We start from the raw sequence: 14,308 nt of genomic DNA, 5'->3' as shown, positions 1-14,308 counted from the left end.
GCGAATGAACCAAACCATTTAATGTAAATAGAGGGGGGGGGATATAATTTTAGATATATATATAGTACGGGCATGCCCTAGTATTAATAAAAGACGAGTAAAAGAGACCATTTCATATATTTGCATACTGAAGGAGCTGTGCTCCAACTCGAATCGAAAGAATGGACGCGACAAAAAGCTGGAATTCGTCCGAGTTTCTTTATTGCATCAAATCAACTCGGGTACTCTGAAAAGCCCGTTTATCGGGCAGCATTATATACAAGCACTCGAATATCTCATGCCGGAGCGTTTGCCCTTAAAAGGCGTGACTGGGCGTGTCCGGGAGACCTGGGCGAGTCTGGACATGCCCTGGAATGGCGAGACTGGGTGTCGCCGGACGGGCCGGGCGTGCCTGGACATGCCCGGGAACGGCGAGACTGGGTGTCACCGGACGGGCCGGGCGAGCCCGGGAAAGGCGAGTCCGGGCATGCCCGGGAAAGGCGAGACTGAGCGTCTCCGGGCGGTCTGGGCGAGCCCGGCACAGCGATCGCTCCGTGGTTGTGTCCTCGGCAGGTGTAAGGCGATTGTGTATGTTCAGCGGCAACCGCTACACACGCCCCCCCAGAATCGACTTGCACCGGCAGGGTCAATTTAAGGGGGGGTCCTGATGACCTGGCCGAAGCGACCCCTGGATGGTCGTGGGGGGGGGGGGGGTCCGGTGTGGGGGTGGGTGGTCGAGCGGGAGGCACCGTGGACGGGGGGCGGCCTTGCCGCGGAGGAAGGGCCAACCGAGGTGGTTGGTCGATGTCCACGTGCGCCGGCTTGAGGCGGTCCACCGAAATCCGGTCCGACCTGCCGCCGACGTCGATGATGAAGGACTTGTCGTCCCGTCGCAGGACCCGAAAGGGTCCGTCGTACGGCGACCTGAGTGGCCCCCCAGTGGACGCACAAAAACGTACTCCGCTGTGTGAAGCGCTGGGGGGACGTAGGCCTGGGGGTCACCATGGTGGGACGTTGGCACGGGGGCAAACCGTCGGGCGGTCTCCTGGAGGTCCGAGCGCTGTCGAGCTGCGGACCAGGGACTGGTAGCGTCGGGCACGAATTCGCCCAGGACGCGTAGCGGCTAGCCGTAGACCAGCTCGGCGGTGGACGCCCGGAGGTCCTCCTTGGGGGCCGTGTGGAGGCCCAAAAGGACCCACGGTAGCCGGTCGATCCAACCGCAGTCCTGAAGGCCGGCCATGAGCGCGGCCTTCATGGAATGGTGGAACCGCTCGCACAACCCGTTGGCATGGGGGTGGTAGGCCGTGGTACGGTGGAGCCTGACCCCCAGGTTGCGGGCGACCGCGCCCCACAGCTCGGAGGTGAACTGCGGCCCGCGGTCCGTCCGCCGGTGCGCCGAAACAGGCGACCCAGGTGGCGAAGAAAGCCTGCGCCACGTCGGCGGTGGTGGTGGAGACGAGGGGAACGGCCTCCGGCCACCGGGTGGTCCTGTCCACCATGGTGAGCAGGTGTGTGAAACCCCTGATGGGGGGAGGGGGCCCACCAGGTCCACGTTGACGTGGTCGAAACGCCGTTCGGGCATGGTGAAAGGTGCCAGCGGGGCCTGGTTGTGTCTATGGATCTCGGCCTGTTGGCAGGCCGTGCAGGTGCTGGTCCAATCGCGGACATCCCGTCGAAGGCCGTGCCAGACAAATCGCGCCGACACCAGCTTCTGGGAACCTTTCCGGCCCGGGTGGGAAAGGCCGTGGAGGGAGGCGAAGATGCGGCGTTGCCAAGTAACGGGCACGATGGGGCGAGGCTGGCCTTGGGAGACGTCGCAGAGCAGGACAGTGTCCGCGAAGGGGACGTTGGCCAGGCGGAGGCCCGTGTCCGCCGCCCAGAGGGCTTGCACCGTGGTGTCGGTGGTCTGGTCAGCCGCCATAAGCGCGAAGTCCACGCCGAGGTGGACCGCGTTCGCGCTGGCCCGAGAAAGACAGTCGGCCACGGCGTTGTCTTTGCCGGCGACGTGCTGGATGTCCGTGGTAAACTCCGACATAGCGGAGAGGTGGCGCTGCTGGCGGGCCGACCACGGCTCCGTGACTTTGGCCATTGCGTAAACCAACGGCTTGTGGTCGACGAAAGCCGTGAAGGGTCGGCCCTCCAGGAGGTGGCGGAAATGGCGAACGGCCAAGTGTAGACCGAGGAGCTTGCGGTCAAACGTGCTATATTTGAGCTCGTTCGGCGGAGTTGCCGGCTGAAAAAAGCGAGTGGCTGCCAAACCCCGTTCACCCATTGCTCATGTACGTCACCCACCGCGTAGTCGGAGGCATCCGTGGTGAGGGCGATGGGAGCGTTGAGCACCTGGTGAGCGAGCAGTGTTGTGTCGGCGAGGGCCAGCTTTGAGCTTGTAAATGCCGCGTCCATGGCTGCGGACCAGACGACGTCGTGTTTGGCCGGCTTGCCCCGGAGGGCTTCGTAGAGGGGCCGCATGAGCTGAGCAGCGCGGGGCACGAAGCGGTGATAGAAATTCACCATTCCGAGGAACTCCTGCAGGGCCTTGATGGAGCGGGGACGCGGAAACGCGGTGATGGCCTCGACCTTGGTAGGCAGCGGCATGGCCCAGTTCTTGGTGATGTGGTGGCCCAAAAAATCAACGGCCGTCGTGCCGAAGTGGCATTTGGCCGGGTTGACAATTTGGCCGTGCTCGCTGAGGCGCCCGAACAGTGTTCGGAGGTGGAGGAGGTGCTCGGCCCGGGACGCGCTGGCGACGAGGATGTCGTCCAGGTAGACGAAGAGGAACGGCAGGTCGCGCAGCATGCCGTCCATCAAGCGCTGGAACGCCTGAGCCGCGTTCTTGAGGCCAAATGGCATTCAAAGGAATTCGAATAAGCCGAACGGCGTGATGACGGCCGTTTTTGGGACGTCGGCCGGCCTGACAGGTACCTGGTGGTATCCCCGTATCAAATCGATCTTCGAAAAAATGACCCATCCTGCCAAACGAGCGGAGAAGTCTTGAATGTGTGGGATCGGATACCTGTCGGGGGTGGTAACGTCGTTAAGGCGGTGGTAGTCACCACATGGGTACCAGCCGCCCCCCGGCTTCGGTACGATGTGTAGTGGCGAAGCCCACGCACTATCGGAGCGCCGCATGATGCCGAGGTGTTCCAAAGCATCGAACTCGGCTTTGGCCATGGCGAGCTTGGCTGGGTCGAGGCGGCGGGCTCTGGCGTAGACCGGCAGGCCCGTAGTTGGTATGTGGTGCTCGATACCATGTCGTACCGCGACAGCCGAAAACGTCGGCCGCGTGAGGGCCGGGAACTCCGCGAGCAGGCAAGCAAACTCGTTCGCCGCCGGGAGGGCGCATGCTAGCTCGGTCGGCGTGGAGCTGCTCAACGTGCATGCGAGGGAGCTGAAGGTCTCGGCGTTGACGAGGCCACGCCGTTTGACGTCAACCAGCAGCCCGTGTGCGCAGAGGAATTCGGCGCCCAACAGAGCCATGGGCACGCTTGCGGTCACAAAAGTCCAATGAAAGCGCTGGCTGCCGAAGCAGAGGGTGACGTTGCGTGGGCCGAAGGTGCAGATGGCCGATCCATTGGCCGCCACCAAGGAGGGGCCACAAACCGCGGACTGCCTGTCCTGATCGGAGGTGGGTATGATGCTCAGTTGGGCGCCGGTGTCACACAGGAAGCACCGTCCGGACGCTTTGTCCCTGATAAAAAGTAAGTTGCCCGTGTGACTGGCACTCATGGCTGGTAATGAACGCCGGCCCGGCCGTTTCCCGACTTGCCGAAAGTGCACGGGGGTCGGCATGTCCGGGCCTTTTGTCCGAACCTGGCATGGTAGTAACACCACGCCTGGTCAGGTGTAGGCCCCGGTCGTCGTGTTGGAGGCGGTCGGCGCGGCGTAGCGGCCGCCAATTGCGCCGGCAGTTCGGCCGCCGACCGTGCTGGGTGCTCGGGCGCCATGGGCGTTGCTTCAGACGGCGGCGGGCTCCAGGTCGCTGCCCCGATGCGTTGGCCTGCCGAGGAGATCTTGTCGGCTTCCCTGGTGAGGGCGCGGGGATCCGTGATCTGCGTGCTTGCCAGGGCGAGGCGTACCTGGCTAGGCAGCTGACGGAGGAACAGCTCTTGAAAAAGAAAATCCGGGGCGTGCTCCCCGAGCAACGAGAGCATGTAATCCATTCGCTCGGACAGGCGCGTGTCGCCGAGCTCGGGCAGGTCGAGCAGGCGTCGTGCGCGTTCCACCAATGAGAGGGCGAAAGCATTATATACAAGCACTCGAATATCTCATGCCGGAGCATTTGCCCTTAAAAGGCGCGACTGGGCGTGTCCGGGAGACCTGGGCGAGTCTGGACATGCCCGGGAACGGTGAGACTGGGTGTCGCCGGATGGGCCAGGCGTGCCTGGACATGCCCGGGAACGGCGAGACTGGGTGTCGCCGGACAGGCCGGGCGGGCCCGGGAAAGGCGAGTCCGGGCATGCCCGGGAAAGGCGAGACTGAGCGTCTCCGGGTGGTCTGGGCGAGCCCGGCACAGCGATCGCTCCATGGTTGCGTCCTCGGCAGGTGTAAGGCGATTGTGTATGTTCAGCGGCAACCGCTACACAACTGTACTTTGTTTTCTTTTGTGTCTTTATACAGGTATACAGAAAAATTCAAGATGAGATTTGCAAACAATATCTTACCTATTTTATTATTACAATACAATAATGTATCTAAATGCATTTTACATTATATTTCATTATTTCTCAACCATATCTTCTTCCTAACATGGTAAAGCTACGTGTACTCTACTTTGCAAATAAACTACAGCACGCCAGCGCTAGCGAACATTCTATAGCACGCTCACACGTTTTGCTAGTCTACAACAACCAGCCGCATATTACTGCTGGACCTGTATGTACATGTATCACAGACGGGATTATTTTGTGTGAGCGGCCATGAAACAATTATGATGGAGACTATCAAATCGAGAGAGTGAGAAAATTGATTGCTCGCGATCAGTCGAACGATGTTTAAAAAAAAAAAAGAAAAAGAAAAGAAAAAAGGAAGCGGGCGGGGACGCTAAACATGAATATTTTTTTGTTTGGCCTTAATTCACCCCAGACCCACTTTTTTGAAATACTGACTTCTTTCCTGGAAGCCCTAGCAGTGTCCATGTGTTTTTTTTACGTCTCCCACCCCCTCCCCAAACCCCTTCCCATGCCTCCTCCCCCCAAGCCCTCACCCTCCCACAGATCTCCCGATATCCCTGCTCTCCATGTTGTCTCCTGCTCCCTTTATCATACGTTTTATGTGTCAGTTTGTCTTTTTGTGATCAATGTTAGCTCTTACACGAACCTCGAACTTGTATACAAAAAAAATAACAATAAATAAACAGTCAGGTGGAGGTATGTGTGCTCCTCCTTGTGACGGTCTCGTTTATTATTGTGATTTCATGACTGTTCGGATAAATATTCATCAGAAATGAATATTTGCTACATCCTTGAACAGACAATGGATTTAACCTTTCAAATGATATGCAACAATCAACGAAAGGTTTATTCAAATTGAGGCAGGAGGTTGCTGAGCAACCACATTCCCGAAATTTCAGAGTATGAAGTTCACTTCACGTGACTATGGGCACCTATCAACAAGGTACCTGAAGTACAAATTTCCAACCCAAGATATTTTATGTTAACATCGTATTACTCACGCAGGACATCCAAAGGAATCAAAAGATGCCACCCAGGTATGGTACTAGGGGTGGGGGTGCACGACCAGCCGGCGGACCATGTGGGCCTCAATTCCCAGGGTGTTCCGTGAGCAAGCAGCTCGCTTATCGCTAGCCAAGCGGCTCGCTTGATTCAAAGCGCTTAAGTAAGCACTCCAAGGTAACAGAGCGGAGTGTTCGACACCTGTTATTATCGATATTACAAGCGGCTTGCTGATGGAACACACCCCTGCTGCTCACCTCCTTCTTTCAGCCTTCACTCTTCTCCCTCATTCCTTCGAAGATCTGTCTCAAAACCCGTTGCTCGGCAACGGAAGAGGCGGAAGTGGAGGGCAAACGATCAGGGGTGAAAGTGCAACTTGGTCAAAGAAGAAATGTGAATATTTCCGCAGACAGAGTGCAGAATGGCTGAATTATAAATAAAACATTGTTAAAACCAGGACGACTTTACTTCTCTACAACACAATAATTCACCTTTTGGGCGTGGTCAGCACTCCAAGCACCTGTGGATCGCATGAAATGCTCGTCCTGGCTTCTTCCTCAGCTGAGGTAAATGTTATTTTAAAATCAGTGGAAGATAATAACAAGAGATCGTTTGAGGATTACTCACCGGAGCTTTCAGATTAAATCATTTCAATTAATTTAACTCCTGCTTGGTCAAAAGACACGACCAGCGGCGGGAGAGGTTCAAGAGAAAACACACAACGGGCGGGAAATCTAAACGGTGTTTCCTACGACGTCCGCGTTTAGTTGTTAAATGTTGTACATTTCGCTTTTCACATCAGAATAGAAGAATCTAGTTCAAGTGAACGGTCGCAGGCAGAGATGTCGCGTTTGTGACAAGGACGAAATGATTAGATTTTGATGAAGATCTGGATTCGGCGACTAGAATTTTTCAGTGATTCTTCACCATTGGGAGATGGGGCCAAAAACGATACATAGCAGGATATCTCAAAAAGTTGTGGACGGATTTGGACGAAACTTCGGGGACCGGTTGGGTGTCCGGCAAGGTCAAATAGATTCGAAGTTAAGCCTTGACTGGTTATTCAGTTGAGGATTCTGTGTTTGGGGTTCACAGATCTGCGAACGTCCCCCATTACATGGATTGTTTATTTATTATTTTTAATACCTCAGCAGATGCCCCCTACTATACGCCCTGAACTTGGCCCTCGAGTGTCCATAGCGGTGTATAGTAGAGGATTGTGAAGCGCCAACCCATTGCTTTCAAGGGCATTATCTGCTTATTTGGGGCTTTTGTAATTCTTGTCAATAAAATGAACCCAAGATTTCTTCCCCATTCAAATCATGTAATTTATAGGTCCAAGGGACGGTATTCATTACATCAACGATTTTAAAAGTTAATTAGTCCATTCATTCATTCATTTCGGTTTATTGAAATATTTAAACACTGGACAAGGCAGTTTGAAGACTGAAATTTGTCAAGTTTACAATAATAAAACTGTTTCATAAAACTTACAAATGTACATAAAAATAATATGAATCATATAAAATTACATTAATAAATTTAATAAATATAAAATTACATCAATCAAAATAAGTATATGGAATAAATAAACATGTGTTATGTTGGTTGGGTCGGGCAATATAGATCCAGGTAGATCTGCATAGGTCGGTGCTTCATCTGTCGGGAAAGGGAATCTCGCTGTAATAAGTTCTGTAGCCCGAATGTCGGATTAAGTGTGCAGCTGTGATCATGCGAGGATGATCGGGTGATAGGTAGAAGAGGGATTAGGCTAACTCCCCGGTATGTCAAACCTCTGTGATCATTCGGTGTCCCTTATGGCAACACATCACATGTGTTGTTCGATCCATGAGTGCACACACTAATTAAATTCCCCTCCGGCACAAGACGATAAAACTGACCGGAAGAGCAGACAGCAATACATCACATGCATTAGTTAGATCCATTAGTGCACACACTAATTAAATTCCCCTCTGGCACAAGACGATAAAACTGACCGGAAGAGCAGACAGCAACACATCACATACATTAGTTAGATCCATTCGTGCACACACTAATTAAATTCCCCTCCGACACAAGATGATAAAATTGACCGGAAGAGCAGACAGCAACACATCACATACATTAGTTAGTGTTACGGGGTCCCACCCCCCCCCCCTTACCCCTGGTCTCAGTGGACCTCCGAACCCCGAGAGGGTCCCCGGCAGAAAGATGTTATCCTTGGTTGAAACCCAGCAAATAATGTCCCTCAATGGAACCAGCAAATGAAACAGTCGAATCAATAATGCAACCACACCAGGTAATAAACAAACCATAATATATTATAGATCACACCCAAAGAGCCATACAACAATGGGGGCAATCACCCCTACTTTCAAATCTTACGATAATATCCTTGTCAAGCCCCTTAACCCCACACTCACGGCACCTCCCCCAATGTCTCTGCGCCCCTCCAAGGCGAATTCCCAATGTCTCTGTGCGCTCCCTCGATTGGGGAGTCAAGGCCCGATGGTCAATTGAGGCGTAGACGAGTGAGACGACCCCGAGGTCACGGGCTCAGCCCCCAGCAACACAGCGGTGGAGAGGAACCTCACAAAGACGCCCTCTGACGTACACGTTGCGGTTCAATCCGTGAGCCTCCGTATAATTCTCACGTGCCCCTTTCTTGCACAGCCGTCCCCAGCAAACCACCAGGGAATAATGCCCAGCCGACACGACAAAAGCCTGTCCACTGCAGGTTGCTCATGTGGCGAAGATGGCGGACGGCTTTCGCTCCAACCCGGACTTTGAGGCCCGGATCCTCCGGAACCTCAATGAGAATACCCGACGACACAGGCTCCACGCACTCCGGCGATATTTCTCATCGCCCGAACTTCCCTTCAAGGACGCAAAGTTCACTCGCACTGTACGTCGAACGCTCGGGCCGGAGCTTCAACAAACACGTCTCTTTTCGATGTACTCCCGCCTCTTTTTTCCTCGCTCCACCTCTTCCGGACACGATCCGGATTTCCGGCCACATTTTACCAGGAGCGCTTTTAAATCTTTTAACCACAACAACCCTTTCCCTTAAGTCACAATAAGCATAATATCTAGAACCAACAATGATAACAACAACCATAATGAGGGCCTAATCCATAACAGTTAGATCCATTAGTGCACGCACTAATTAAATTCCCCTCCGGCACAAGACGATAAAACTGACTGGAAGAGCAGACAGCAACACATCACATGCATTAGTTAGATCCATGAGTGCACACACTAATTAAATTCCCCTCCGAAACAAGACGATAAAACTGACCGGAAGAGCAGACAGCAACACATCACATACATTAGTTAGATCCATTAGTGCACACACTAATTAAATTTCCCTCCGCCACAAGACGATAAAACTGACCGGAAGAGCAGACAGCAAGCGACCGCACACTACGGCGCCATGGCAAGCAGACATCGCACAGGCTTGCCGAGAGTCACGCCTCGGAGAACTCGTGATTGACAGGAGGGGGGGGGGGGGCGAGCAACAACCTGAGCACCGGTTGGAGCGTAGGAAGGATGAAGGACGCGCAACACTGATTGGACACCACAAGGACGTGCGACCGTTGCACGGTCGGACGAGCTTCCAACAAACGACGCGCTGATTGGAGGAAAAAGACCAGGACGTGAGGAAGGTGCAAAAAGCCGCAAGGAAACGACGCACTGATTGGCAGAGATAGAGAGCTGACATCAGAAGACGTCTGATAGAGGTAAAGGGAGACGGACATTTTTTCCTCTTCTCGCTTCCCTCTTCGCCTCTGCCTCTTCCTGCCTTCCACTCGATGGAGACCGTTCCTTTCTTATTTTGTTGCCCTTTGCGCATTCCTGTGCTGGCGGACCTCTCATTTTGGTTCCGGACAAGGGGGCGACTCCGCGAGACGGGTCCGGGCACAGCCGGAGGAGTGAGCTGCGCTCAACTCGTTCTAGTCTTTGGGAGGGCCGGTGGAACACCAGCAGACGAGCCGAGCGATTCGTGCCAACCGGAGCCACGTCGGATGGAGTATGATCGACCCGAGACACAGACTGAGATAAGCCCAACATAAACACGGACACAACGTTTTATTTTATTCTTCATTCCCCTGTGCTGTATATGAAGTCTGTGAGTGGGATCCCAATCAAGGTTTTAGATCTTCCGTCGCGTAATAAATATTTATATTTGTACATTTTACATCCGCGTCGGGTTGAGTTGATTTTCAGGGTGAAGACACCGTCAGACCGACAGGTAAGCCGCGGCATTCTCCCCCAAACCCCCCTCCCCCCCCCCCCACATAACCCTCCCTACCCCCGCTCGTGTTTGATCTGCCATTGCATTGGAAACGCCTCATCTTACTATCATTCACCAAATGTCCGTCTGTCTGTTCGAAGGTACCGCAAAAACTGCTGAAGCGATCGCAAATATATTTTGGGTGGGTAATCCTGGGACCCCTGGGAGTAAAATAGACCATTTAGTTTTCCCAATTTCAGCTTTTAGACTGGTTCAATTTCCAGCAAATGTGATTGCATGAGGCATTTTTGAGGAAAAGCAAACAAATAGGTTTTTCTTAAAGGGAATTTTGTGCTGAATATGAATATCTTGTTTGTGTTTCCCAAAATTGCCTAATTAGGTCATTAATTAAGGTCAAAGGTCAATAAGTGCAAAATTCAAATTTTCACAAATTGTTTTATTTTTTATATTCAATACAGTGGTAAAAAAGATTTTCCAATATCTATCATATTAAGCCATACATTGCATGTCAAAGATTTGAATTTAATGGAAAATGTGAAAGAAATTTTCACTTCTATGGAGAATATCTCCGTAACGGTTGACCTTTCTACGGAGTGCCATGTCAGTCGATTTCCCTTTGATGTTTCATGTCAAAATGCACCAGTGAAAAGAGTATATGGCATAGCATCATTGTCTAGGTTCAGGGGAATGAGACTTTGTTGTTTGTTTTGCGAAATTTGCATAATTAGCCACCAATTAGGGTCAGGGGTTAATTAGTACAAAATGCGAATTTTTATGAAATTTTCGTAAGGTCCTATTTGACGTCCCCTAGATGAATTTACAAGAATTTTCTACATATCATTCAAATTAAACGTCATATTATGTGCCGAATATTCAAATTAAATGAAAAATGTGATCGGAATTCTTGATTCTATCGCCAATATCTCAATAACGGTTCAATTGCCAATATCTCAATAACAGTTCAATTTTGGTCGCATGGATTTGTCTTTTTTCCAACGTAGGCCACCAAAACTGATTTTGGTTTCCTCTCTATATATGACAACAATATATCTAACAATATATTAGAAAGGAATATGTCACCTTTTTTATATTTCTATATTTTATATTTATATTTCACCCCCTTAAACCAACACTGATGAAGTGTCAAATAACCGTATTGTGGCAATATCCTAGCATTGGCGTTATTTAGTCTTGTTTTTGCATGTTACGGTCTCCGAGACACTGCATTTGCATGCGTCCGTACACTTCAAATCCCATTTCTTGCACGAACACCTATCACTGGTGCAACCCTTGGTACAGCCACACTGTACAATGCCCTTGCATGCTTTTGGGATAGGGGGTAAAGATGTGAGCACCGGTGAGAGAAGACCATCAGCCAGCTTCCATCCAGCAGAGTCCATTGGGGAAGGAATTACTGGGTTTAGATTGCACGCTTCTCTCCATATGAAGCTCTGGTAATTTGCACGCTGTATATGGTGATGTGCAGCATCACTGGATGGTGGCATTGATTCTGGTGCCTGACATTTACTGAACAGCTTTACTGAACAGCGAACATATCACATGTTCTTGTGATATCACATCTCACGAGATGATACATCATCTCACGTTCTTGTGATATCACATCTCACGAACATATCACATGTGAACATATCACATGTCCCTATCACATGTACCACAATTCTTACCATGAACAGCGAACAGCGAACTTCTCACATTTTCCATTAAATTCAAATCTTTGACATACGATATATGGCTTAATATGATAGATACTCGATAAACTTTTTCGCCACTGTATTGGATATTAAAAATAAAATAATTTCTGTGAAAACCTGAATTTTGCACTTATTGAACTTTGACCTTAATTAATGACTTAATTAGGCAATTTTGGGAAACACAAACAAGATATTCATATTCAGCACGAAAATCCCTTTTAGAAAAACCTATTTGTTTGCTTTTCCTCAAAAATGCCTCATGCAGCTTAAATAAGCACATTTTTGAATTTCTTGCCTAGACGACTTCATCTCCCCCAACCTTCTGCCTCGCTCTTCCCCCTCCTCAAATAACACCTCACTGTGCCTCACCCAATCTCCATCAAACCTTTTGTCCGCCCCATTCTTCCCTTTCTCCAAGCTATTCTGAAATCTCTGAAATCTCTGACACACCTTCAACAGCTCTCCCTACCTCTTCCTCCTCTTCCACATCTTACCCTACCCCTCCCCCCCCCCCCCTGTTCTGGACCCGATGCTCCCCCTTCCTCTTCATTAACGGTATGGACCTCAAACATCTAGGGCCTTCGCTCAAACTTGACTGATCTCTCCATACAGGTTGCTTCTGACAAACCAGATGTGATCTGCTTAACAGAAACTTTCCTCCTTCATGATGTCTCTGATGTCTTGGTATCTCTCCCAGGTTACTCCCTCCTCCGGTATGATAGACCTGAGCCTCGTCCTGGAGGTGGGGTTGCTATCTTTATAAAAAACTCTCTTCCTCACTCGCCCTCCACTGCCCTCTCTCCACCTCACCCCCAGGAATACATTTGGCTACGGCTTCCCCTTCGCTCCCACCTTTTGTTCATATGTGTGTTGTACTGTCCACCAAACAGCGATGACTCCATCTACATCTCGCTGTCTGATAATATGGACCAACTTCTATCTACCCATCCCAACTCTCTCTTCCTCATATGTGGTGATTTCAATTGTCACCATGCCAGTTGGCTGGGTGTGGGTACCTCTCTCACCAGACATTGCTCTTCAGCAAAGGACTTCTGCGACTCACTGGGACTGACACAATCTGTCAATTTCCCGACCCGGATCTCAGTCAACGGAGCATCTTCTCTTCTGGATTTGGTTATGACAAACTTCCCTGAAAATGTCTGCTGCTCTTCTTCTGCTCCAATCGGCTCATCTGATCATGTGCTTGTCAAAGTGGACATCTCTCTGACCATTCTCAGAGAGCCTCCTCAGCGTCGACGAGTCTGACATTTCACTCAGGCCAACTGGCCCCTTCTTCAAGCAGCCATCAATCATCTGGACTGGTCTCCCATCTCTACCGCCTCTGACATCAACTCATCCTGGGAATTCTTTCAAAGTAAATTGCTCTCTCTCATGCACAGATTTATCCCATCTCGTCTTCAGTTGTCATACCCTTCCTCCCGTCCATGGTACACGGAATCTTGTGGTGAGGCTGTTGCCCTGAAACAACTTGCTTTCGTCTCCTGGAAAGCAAATCCAACGGAAGGAAATCTCATTTCCTTTCACAAAGCCCGAAACAAGTGTGTGTCCACCCTCAGGAGAGCCAGGAAACAATATCTCACCATTCTCAAGACCGAACTCTCTTATCTGTCTCCCTCTTCCAAATCCTGGTGGCGTCTGGTCAAATCTGTTTCTGGTGTTTGTTCCCCCTCCATCCCCTCCCTCACCTCAAACGGCTTAATGGCCGACTCTGCACATGAAAAAGCTGAATGCCTCAACTCTGTGTTTGCCTCTAAATCTTGTGTCCCAAACCCATCCCTCTCTGTACCCACCGTACCCAGTCATACCCAGCTGCTCCTGGACTCTGTGTCCTTTCCTCCTGACAAGGTGGAAAAGTTTCTGTCAACCCTCGACTCTAATTCTGCAACTGGTCCTGACGGCATCAGCCCACGGGTCCTAAAATCATGTTCTTCCACTCTTTCACTCCCTCTTTCTGTTCTCTTCACCCTCTCTTTTGCTCAAGGTCATCTGCCATCTGCTTGGAAATCAGCCAACATCACCGCTTTGCACAAAAAAGGTGCAAAAACAGATCCCAGCAACTACAGACCAATCAGCCTTCTCCCAATTATCAGCAAAGTCATGGAATCCATCATTGCTTCAGATATGAAATCTTTCCTCTTCTCCAATGGCTTGATCTCTGATCATCAATTTGGTTTCAGACCTGGTCACTCTACTCTGGACATGCTGCTTCTGCTTTCTCAACAATGGATGGAGGTCCTCAACGCCAAACAGGAAATTAGAGCTGTCTCCCTTGACATTTCACGTGCCTTCGATACGGTCTGGCACCCTGCTCTGCTCACCAAACTCTCCTCCTTTGGTATCCATGGAAATCTCCACGCATGGCTGGCGGACTTCCTCTCTGGTCGTAGTCAACGTGTGGCCCTGAATGGGTTTCTCTCATCTCCTCTTCCCGTTCAGGCTGGAGTTCCCCAAGGTAGTGTTCTGGGCCCTGTGCTTTTTCTGGTCTTCATCAATGATCTCTCTGACTCTCTTGAAAATCCTCTCTATCTCTTTGCTGACGACTCTACTCTCTGTCGCTCCATTCCTCATCCCTCAGATCGGCAGTCTGCAGCCTCCTCACTCTCTGCAGACCTGGACAAAATCACAGACTGGGCAAACAAATGGAACATGTCTTTCAATCCTGATAAATC

The sequence above is a fragment of the Myxine glutinosa genome, chromosome 6 (genome assembly GCF_964187855.1).
Source record: "Myxine glutinosa chromosome 6, kmMyxGlut1.1, whole genome shotgun sequence".
Taxonomy (NCBI): domain Eukaryota; kingdom Metazoa; phylum Chordata; class Myxini; order Myxiniformes; family Myxinidae; genus Myxine; species Myxine glutinosa.
This window is presented reverse-complemented; position numbering follows the sequence as displayed.